This window comes from Mustela putorius, unplaced genomic scaffold (genome assembly GCF_011764305.1).
Source record: "Mustela putorius furo isolate JIRA1106 unplaced genomic scaffold, ASM1176430v1.1 tig00003909_pilon_pilon_pilon, whole genome shotgun sequence".
NCBI lineage: Eukaryota > Metazoa > Chordata > Mammalia > Carnivora > Mustelidae > Mustela > Mustela putorius.
This window is the reverse complement of record NW_025422057.1, coordinates 13,407,680-13,417,987: the sequence shown is the minus strand read 5'-3', so window position 1 is coordinate 13,417,987 and position 10,308 is coordinate 13,407,680.

The window sequence follows — 10,308 nt, the reverse complement described above, 5'->3', positions numbered from 1 at the left end:
GGAGGTGGTCTGCTGAAGGGTGAACCCAGAGTGAGGTTGCAGTCACCACCTCCCGGAGCAGCCCAGGGGATCTCTGTCTTTGGAAGCCTTTCAGACTTCCCCGGGAGCACCTGCCATTCCTGAATGCGCACGAACTCCCCTGATACCTGCTGAGGCCATGTCGACCAGTCCACTTCTCCGCCGGCCCCCTGGCCCCTTTCCCGTGTATAGCCCACAGTAGTGATTCCTGCTGAATCCTAGAACCTGAAAGTCAAGAGGCAGTCCCTTTTCTCCCTTCCCCAGTCCCACCCCAGACTGTCTCCTGAGTTCTGCCTCAAAACCAAAGGCTTGAAGCACCTGGGTGGCTCAGTGGGTTAAAGCCTCTGCCTTCCGCTCAGGTCATGATCGCGGAGTCCTGGGATCAGGCCCTGCATCGGGCTCTCTGCTCGGCGGGGAGCCTGCTTCCTCCTCTCTCTGCCTACTTGTGATCTCTGTCTGTCAAATAGATAAATAAAATCTTTAAAAACAAACAAACAACAACAACAAAAGCAAAAAGCCCCACAAAGGCTTGCAGACCCAAGAGAGATCCCTATTGACAGCCCTGTCTCCAAATGCATAAAAAATGGAAATTTCTGCAGGGACAAAATAATCCTGAGAAGAGAAAAAAAGCGGTCGTGACACCTTCACGCGGTAATGAGAATGAGACCTTATGAATTTCAAGTATCCTTTTATTTTTTTAAAGATGTTTACCCATTTATTTGATAGAGAGAAAGAAGAGAGCACGAGCAGGGGAGCAGGAGAGGGAGAGGGAGAGGGAGAAGCAGGCTCCCAGCTGAGGACCCTGGGATCAGGAGCCAAAGGTGGCCGAGCCACCCAGGTGCCCTGATTTCAACTCTGCTAATCTCAGGTGGGGTCAGTTGTGCTCTAGGGTACCTGGGCTACATCTTTTCCCTGGAAGATCTCAGCACTGGGGCTAGCAGCAAAACAGCAACGGGGGCATCCCTCTCCCAAACTGAGATGAGGTACGCCAAAAAGGGACACGTGGAGTCTAGTAGCCGGAAGTCATTTCCACTCTAATTTTCGTCTGTCACCTCTGTGTTGTCACCTGCGCACAGGGCAGGTGGGGAGGAGGAAGCGGCCTGAGGGGGTAGGGCTGGCACGTCTGTAACTGCTGGACACTGAGTCCGGGCTTCCTTCCGGCTGGAGGGGCAGTTCAGGGAGGGGGAGGGGTGGGGGGGGCTGTGCATCAGGTGGGGAAAACGCGGGGTTCCCGCCCAGGTGGGAGCGCCGAGGAGGGGCTTCTGTGCGGGGATCCTGGGACTCTGAAATAGTTATGGGAAGCTCCCCAAGGAGGACAGCGATTCTGCACACGCGCAGGGCCGGCATCAATCTGTCGTGTGTCCTTCTCACACATTAGGAGTGAAATCGAAGTGTCAAGGGGTTTTAAACTCATCTTTGGATTTGCGGAAGGAAGTAAAATCCAGACTTGTTCTTCGAGCTCCCTCTGGTGACAGCTGCCCCAAACAATCCTGCTCTATGGGATTTGCAGGTGGCAGGTGGCACCGAGGCTTCCAGAGGACGAGGCAGCCTAGGAGGGAGGACCCTCTCCCTAAGGATCGGCAGCCCCTCCGTGTGCACCCTCGGGAGCTGGAATTCCTGCAAGTGTCCCGCCTTGCTGCTGTGCTCATGTGTCCTGGGATGCGGGACCAGGGCAGAGGACTTGGAAATCTGCTCTGGGCCACTTCCACGCTCATACCCTAGTCTGGCCTTTCTTAGACCAATCCCAGCTTCTCCACCAGCCTGGCAGCTTCTCTGCCTCCAACATGGCATGTGGATCATCTTTGAAGGATGCCTCCCTCCCCGCAGGGGGCTGTGCAGACCGGCGTGCTTCCTGGAGGAGCTCTAGGCGCCAGGGCAGGTCACAAGTTGAGCAGCGGTGTCACCTCTGAGGCTGATGGTGGATGACCAGCTGCCTTCCCCTTGCCATATGCCTTCTCATAGGTTTTGACAGGTGGTGGCGGGTTTGACAGCTGGTCAGCCCCATGTGGACACTTGTCCCCAGTCACTGCACTCCAACTGCCGGCTCTGATCCCAGGTGTGGGGCTTTTCCTCGCATGCTGGTGGCTGGGGAGATGAGGCAGGAGCTGTGGGGTGGGGGTCTGAGGGCTGCAGTGGGGTTGGCCGTGAGATCGGCCGCAGAAGTAACAGAGAGAAGGGCTTGTGTCCATTCTCAGGCATGACTTGCACAGAAAGCTCAGGAAGAGCTCCAGAGAGCAAGAAGCATTGGCTCCAAAAGCCCCAGACAAGAAAACAGTAGACTGGGTTCCAGACCTGGCTCTGTGGTCCTGCCTGGTCACTGAACTCCGAACGGTGTTTGTATAATGTCTTTGCCGAACATATTTTCCAAAGATTCTTTTCCAGACACAATATTCTCTTCAACACACATATGTATTGAGATGGCTGATGGTGTGTTCAGTGACCAGTGGATTTGTGCTACCACTTCCAAGGAGGAAAACTCAGGAATTCCCAACTCTGGTTTTCGGATTTCCTCCTTGGTTGGTTGGGTCATTGCCTGGACACCACTGCCCCCTTGTGGCAGTGAATCTCATTTTGTGGGGCCGTGATAAGAAATTCAACAGTTTATGATGTCCACAAAGCTTTATTCATGCGTGGAGGGGATGCAAGCCTGTAACTAGATCAGATGCCTTAATCATTCTCCCCCTGAATGCCTTTCCCTTTCCTCAAAACAGTTATTTATTTTAATAGACATTATTTGTATGTTTTTCTTTTCAAACTCCTCTTTGAATTCTGGTTAGTTAACATACGAGGCTGTATTGGTTTCAGAAGTAGGATTTAGAGATTCATCACTTACATACGACACCCAGTGCCCATCACAAGTGCCCTCCTTAGCACCCATCACCCATCCAGCCCCTCCCCCTCCCACGTCCCCCCATCAACCCTCAGTGTGTTCTCTATTGTTTTTTTTATATTTCTTCTTTTCTTTTCTTTTCTTTTTTTAAATTTTATTTATTTATTTGGTAGACATGGATCACAGGTAGGAAGAGAGGCAGGCAGAGAGGAGGAAGCAGGCTCCCTGTTTAGCAGAGAGCCCGATGAAGGGCTGGATCCCAGGACCCTGGGATCACAATCTGAGCTGAAGGCAGACGCTTTAACCCACTGAGCCACCCAGGCACCCCTGTTCATCTGTATTCTTTCTTAAATTCCATGTATGAGTAAGATCGTATGGTATTTGTCTTTCTCTTACTCACTTATTTCACTTAGCATAATACACTCTAGTTCCATCCATGATATTGCCAATGGCAAGATTTTATTCTTTTTGATGGCTGAGTAATAGTCCATTACAGTCCACATCTTCTTTATCCATTCATTAGTTGCTGGACATTTAGGCCTTCTCCAGAGATTAGGTATTGTTGATAACGCTGTTATAAACATTATGGTGCATCTGTACCTTTGAAACTGCATTTTTATATCCTTTGGTTAAATACCTAGTAGTGCAATTGCTGGATTGTAGGGTAGCTCTATTTTTAACTTTTTGAGGCACCTCTATACTGTTCAAAACAGTAATTTAGATGCAATCTTTTTTTTAAAGATTTTATTTATTTATTTGACAGAGAGAGATCACAAGTAGGCTGAGAGGCAGGCAGAGGGGGAGGGGAAGTAGGCTCCCTGCTGAGCAGAGAGCCCAATGTGGGGCTTGATCCCAGAACCCTGAGATCATGACCAGAGCTGAAGGAAGAGGCTTAACCCACTGAGCCACCCAGGTGCCCCAAATCAACTATTTTTAAGGTGAGCAATTCAGAAGCATTTTTTAAAAATGGCATTTAGTACATTCATGATGGCGTCATAAGCATCTTTGCAGGATGTCCCCTTTCCTCCAGTCTCTAACAGGGGGCTCTGCTGTTCGGAGTGCTTCCTGGAGGAATTTATGAAAACATCTACCTCCAAGACACTTTGATTATCCTAAAAGAAACCTCCTGTACCCACGTAGGTAGTCTCCAATGCTCATTTCCCCAGCACCTGGAATCCCCCACCCCCCAGCCCCTGGAAATCACCAAGCTGTTTCTTACTGTCTGTAAGAAATTACTTTTTCTAGATATTTCATTGGAATAGAATCATTTACAGTACCTGTCATTCTGGCTTCTTTCACTTACCATAAAGGCTTCAGGCTCATATACGTTGTAGCCTGGACCAGTACTTACTTCCTTCTTATGGCTCAATAATATTTCATTACACAGATGCCATATTTTATTCATCTGCTCATCCCTGATGGGCATTGGGGTTGTTTCCATCTTTGGGAGATTGTGAACACTGCTGCTCTGGGCAGGTGGTATTTGTTTGAGACCCTGTCTTCAATTCTTTTGAGCATATTATCTAGGAGTGGAATTTCTGGGGCATATAGTAATTTGACAGACAGAGATCACGAGTAGGCACAGAGGCAGGCAGAGAGAGAGCGGGGGAAGCAGGCCTCCCGGTGAGCAGAGACCCTGATGCGGGGCTCCATCCCAGGACCCCGGGATCATGACCTGAGCTGAAGGCAGAGGCGTAAGCCACTGACCACCACGGACGCCCCCGTGTTTAACATTATGATGAACTGAATCTTTAGAATGATGTGTCCTTAGGAGGGAAGATGACGCGCTCCAGGATGGGCATCTCCTTGTTTACGATCCAGGATCTGTCTCAGATTTGCAGGCTGGTTGATGTGGCTTCCCGCGGGTGGGGGATGGGGGGCCTGGTCTGCTCCCCACGTCTGGGATAAACAGTGTTCAGAGAATGTTCTTCTTAAAATGCAAAGCAGGAGACCAAACCAATCTCTGCAAACGCATTAAAAAGCCTCTTCTAGGCTCCCATCGGCCCCGGTTTCACTGGCCAAAGATCACAGGGCCAAGCCCAGCTTTAATGGAGAGGGGCGAGTCTGTCAGAAGGCCCTGCGACATCACAGGGCTGAGGGTGTGGGGGCAACAGGCTATCACAGGCAAGTTCCTCACACTCCCGCGGGGACTTGTTCCCTCTTGGTAAGGGGCTGGGGTCCTGTGAAATACTTAATTTACTTTTTCGGTGTCACCTTTACAACCGTCTCCAAGACATTCACGATCTTGATGCAAATATATTTGCGCTTTGCAGCATTTGCCGGTAGAGAACCCTCAGGTCACAGCACTGGGCCGCGAGCGTCCTGCTGGCCGACGGGCCTCTGGGGAAGCGGGGCTTGTGCTGCGTGGAAACCTTCAGGCTCCTTTAACCCAGGCCTTTTAAGAAATGGGAATCGATAAGTGGCATAAATTATTCACCTCAAGGAACATTCTCAGAAATGAACAACAGGGTTTTCATCCTTTTCCGTGTTTGGAACTTTCCTCACCTTCTGAATGGCTGGGCATTTCTAACTATTAAAAATTCAGATCTCAGGGAAGAATGAATCTAAGTCGTACAACTCCGAGCTTCTGAGGGTCCGATGAGTGGGGCGACCTCAGGGCTGTTGAGAGGGCCCAGTCTCTGGTCAAAAACATCTTTTCTACCTGTCGGCTGAGATGCCAGAAATCCATCCCATCTCTAAAATCCACTCTGAGGGCTCTTTGTCTCTTTGGAAGGGAAGACTTGCTTCCGAAAGCAGAAATTTGGGGAGATACACTAACGTGTGTCCAACACCCGTTACACAGGGGCCTCATTGCCGCGAGATAAATAATGTTTTACAATCGTGCTTTATTGTTTTTTCCCTTTCAATAACCAACACATCACAGAAATAGATAACATCAGAAAGTAAAAGTTAAAACGAAGAAGAGTACCTTGCCTGGCACCCAATCAGAGATCATTTCTGGCTGATCCTCTCTGTGGTGTCTAATCCTGCAGATTTTTCTCTATACCGACACACACATTAGCATCTTTCTTGATGTATAAGCAGCATTTGATTGGGTTGGCGACTCTGGCTTGTCCTCCTGGCTTCTGAGACGGCTTCTGCTTGACTTTTCACCTTCTCCTCTGGCTGCCCAGTGCCAGTGGCTTCTGCGGGTCTCTGGACCATCTTCTCTGCTCGCTCTCTACATATCAGGAAGTCTTGTTCGGTCTTTTTTTTTTTTTTTTTAAGATTTATTTATTTATTTATTTGATAGACAGAGATCACAAGTAGTCAGAGAGGCAGGCAGAGAGAGAGGGGGAAGCAGGCTCCCTGCTGAGCAGAGAGCCCGATGCGAGGCACAATCCCAGGACCCTGAGATCATGACCTGAGCTGAAGGCAGAGGCTTTAACCCACTGAGCCACCCAGGTGCCCCAGTCTTGTTCAGTCTTTAACCAGCCTTGTGTACCTTCTACCCAGCTGTGGACCTCCAACCTCCTTCTCTCCTCTGAGTTCCAAACAGCCTTTGGACAGCCTCACTCGAATGACTTGAGGGACCCCCAAACTGACTGAACAAAACCGAAATGTGGATCTTTCTCTTTCAAAAGCCACTTCTCCCATCTCAGAATTAGGACTTCCTAATTGTGACTAGTTATCTTCCTCTTCCTCGATTCTCTCATTCAATCCATCATTAAGTCCTGTCAACTTTGCCTGCAAATATCTCCATATAATATGCTAGGCATATTTTATCAAATTCAAGATGTGTTGCTGCTGGTACTTGTTTAATTTTATTTTTATTTTTATTTTTTTAGGAGAGAGAGAGAAAGAGAGTACAAGAGTACAAGTGGGGAGCGGGGGGAGGGGCAGAGAGAGAGAATCTCAAGTAGATTCCATGCTGAGGGCAGAGTTTGACTCTGGGCTCCATCTCCCAACCCTGAGATCATGACCTGAGCCCAAGTCAAGAGTCACATGCTCAACTGACTGAGCCACCCAGGTGCCCCAGTACTTTTTAAATCTTAGCAAAAAGTGTCAGTGAAATGTTTTCACCGTATAATTACCTCATAATTGTTTCATGGTTAATAACAATGAAAAATGCTATCATTGGGTGGATATCTTTTGATTTCAAAGATGCATAAATGTGAAAAAGAATGGGATTTTTAGGGGCACCTGAGTGGTTCAGTGGGTTAAAGCCTCTGCCTTTGGTTCAGGTCATGATCCCAGGGTCCTGGGATCGAGCCCCGCATCAGGCTTTCGGCTCAGCAGGGAGCCTGTTTCCTCCTCTCTCTCTGCCTGCCTCTCTGCCTACTTGTGATCTCTGTCTGTCAAATAAAGAAATAGAATCTTTAAAAAAAATGTGGATCATTGAGTCAACGAAATAATGGACCTTGAGTCCTTCTGTCTCCATCTCGGTCACTCCTGTTCTAGTAGAAGTCGTCTTCCATTTGGACTTCCTGAGTGCTTTCTCACACCTCACATTTACTCCTCCTCAAGTCTTCTCTTCTCTTGTTTATCCACTGGCAACTCCTCTTTACCTCCAAAACATATCTGGATTCCAGTGATGTCGCCATACTTCTCTTCTGTGACCCTCATGGTGGCCCCACCATCTCTTGCCTAGACAACTGGTCTCTTTGCTTCCTCCAGCAAGCCAGAGGGATCTTTCTAAAGAGGAAGCCCACCTCATCGCCCCTCATGTCAAAACTCTCCAGAGGTTTCTGGTTAGACCTGGAAAATACATTTAATGGCCAGGCTACCTGATCATTTCCTGTCTGTGGCTCTCTGGGTCGCAGGTCCCTGCCCCAGACATGCCGAATTCATTCCATCTCAGGGATTTTGCGCTTGCCCTTCTGTTTGCTTCAAAAACTCTTGTCCTGGACTTTTGCACTGTTACTTCCTTCCCATTAGCAAGGGGTTAGCTCAAATGTCACTTCAGAGGGTGCTTTTCCCAGACCAACCTACCAAAGCTGCCTTTCCACCCCTCTGTCCGCACCCCCTCCCCATCAACGAGTCACTGTCACTTAACCAAACACTGTGATTTAGGCATTTATTTCTCTTTGTCCCCTCACTAAACTGAAAGCTTCTTGAGAGCGGGAAAATGTTCTCTGCTCCCACTTCAGCACTTTCGGGCTTAGCACAGAGTAGACAGTCAGTAAATATTGATGAATTACTTGATTCCCTATTCCCTACTTGTTCCTGAACTTGACTGCTAGACTGATCTTTTTAAAAATGAAGATCCTGACCATGACTCCATTAGCAACATCCTGCTGTCTCTGATCCATTGTATTTTCGTTTTCATTCAATTCAAAAGGCTTTCTAATTTCCCTCATGATTTCTTCTTTGAAAGAAGTGCAGGTTAGAAGTGTGTTATTTTAGTTTCTAAATATTTGGGAATTTTCAGATATCATTGTTAGTGATTTTTTTTTTCTTTTGAAGATTTTTAAAATGTACTTGACAGGCAGAGATCACAAGTAGGCAGAGAGGCAGGCAGAGAGAGAGAGGAGGAAGCAGGCTCCATGCTGAACAGAGAGCCCGATGCGGGGCTCCATCCCAGGACCCTGAGATCATGACCTGAGCCGAAGGCAGAGGCTTTAACCCACTGAGCCACCCAGGCGCCCCTGTTAGTGATTTTTAGTTCAATTCCACAGTGCCCAAAGAACATTCTTTGTATGACATGGATCTAAAGCGATCTATTGTGGCTCGTTTTATGACCTCAAATATGATTGATTATAACGTGCCTCTGAGAAGAATGTATATTCTGCAGTCAGAATTTTGGTCATAGTGTCATTCAAGTCTATTCTTGCTGAATTTTTGTCTACTTATCTCAATACTTTAGAGAAGGGAATTGAAATTTCCAACTATATTTGTGGATTTGTTCATTTCACCCTAAATTTTTTCAGTTTTTATTTCAGGTATCTTGAAGCTCTATTATTAGGAGCAAACCATTTTAAGATTGTTATGTCTTTTTGATTAATTGACTCATTTATCGTTGGAAAATAACCTACATTAGCTCTGGTAGTATTCTATGTTCTGAAATCTATTTTATCTGATATTAATATAGCCATCACAGCCTTTTCTTCTTCTTTTTAAAAAAGATTTGTATATTTACTCTCGAGAGAGAGAGAGAGCGAGAGCACAAGTGACAGGAGCCTTGAGAGCCAGAGAGAATTCCAAGACAGCTCCCCGCTGAGCATGGAGTCTCATGCAGGGCTTGAACCCTGGACCCTGAGATCAGGACCTGAGCTGAAACCAAGTCAGACGCTTAACCGGCTGCACCACCCAAGTTCCCCACAGCCTTTTCTTCTGACTGATTTAACATGGTATATCTTTCTCCATTCTTCTAACCTACTTGTGTCCTTATATTTAAATTGTGTTTCTTCTAGATGGCAACTGGTTAGACTTTGCTTTTATATCCGGTCTGACAATCTATTCCATTAATTGGTATGTTTAAACCATATACATTTAATGGTTATGTTGTTACCATTAGGTTTCAGTCTGTCATCTTCCTATTTATTTTTCATTTGTCTCATTTGTTCTTTTCTTCATGGATCATTGTCCTTTGTTGTCTGATATCCAGTTTTTTATCTTTTTAAAGATTTTATTTATTTATTTGATAGAGTTCACAAGTGGGCAGAGAGGCAGGCAGAGACAGAGAGAGGGGGAATAGGCTCCCCGCTGAGCAGAGAGCCCGATGCGGGCTCCATCTCAGGACTCTGGGATCATGACCCGAGCTGAAGGCAGAGGTTTTAACCCACTGAGCCACCCAGGCACCCCCATATCCAGTTTTTTTTAAACCTTGTTTTATGTAATTTGTCTTTTTTTTCTGATAGGAGGGTATATCTTATCCCTGATGTTCCATTTTGATTGGACCTACTGATTGTCTTTGAGTTCACTAATTCTAACTTCTGTTGGATCCAAGTCTTTAGTTAAACCTATTTAGTTAAACCTATACATTTCTTAAAAAACCAGAATTTATTCTTTAGGGCAGTTTTCGATTCATAGCAAAATGGAGCACAAGGTACACAGAGTTCCCATATACCCTCTACCCAGACACAGACACCACCTTCCCTACCACCAACATCCTACACCTGATGCGTACATTTGTTACAATCAATGAACCTACGCTGACACATTGTTGTCACCTGAAGTCCATAGTTTACATTGGGGTTCACTCTTAATGTTGTACATTAAATGTATACTGACATGTATCCACCAATATAGTATCATGCAGAACAATTCCATCGCCCTAAAAACTGACTGTGCTCTGCCTCTTGAACCTTCCCTGCCTCCTAACCTCTGGCAACCACTGATCTTTTTACTGTCCCCATTGTTCTGTCTTTCCAGAATGCCATCCAGTTGGCATCGTACAGTGCTTAGGCTTTTCAAATTGGCTTCTTTCACTTAGTACTGTGCTTTTAAAGCTCTTTCGTGTGTTTCCATGGCTTGACGCCTCATTTCATTTTTAGCACCAAGTAATATTTCATTGTCTG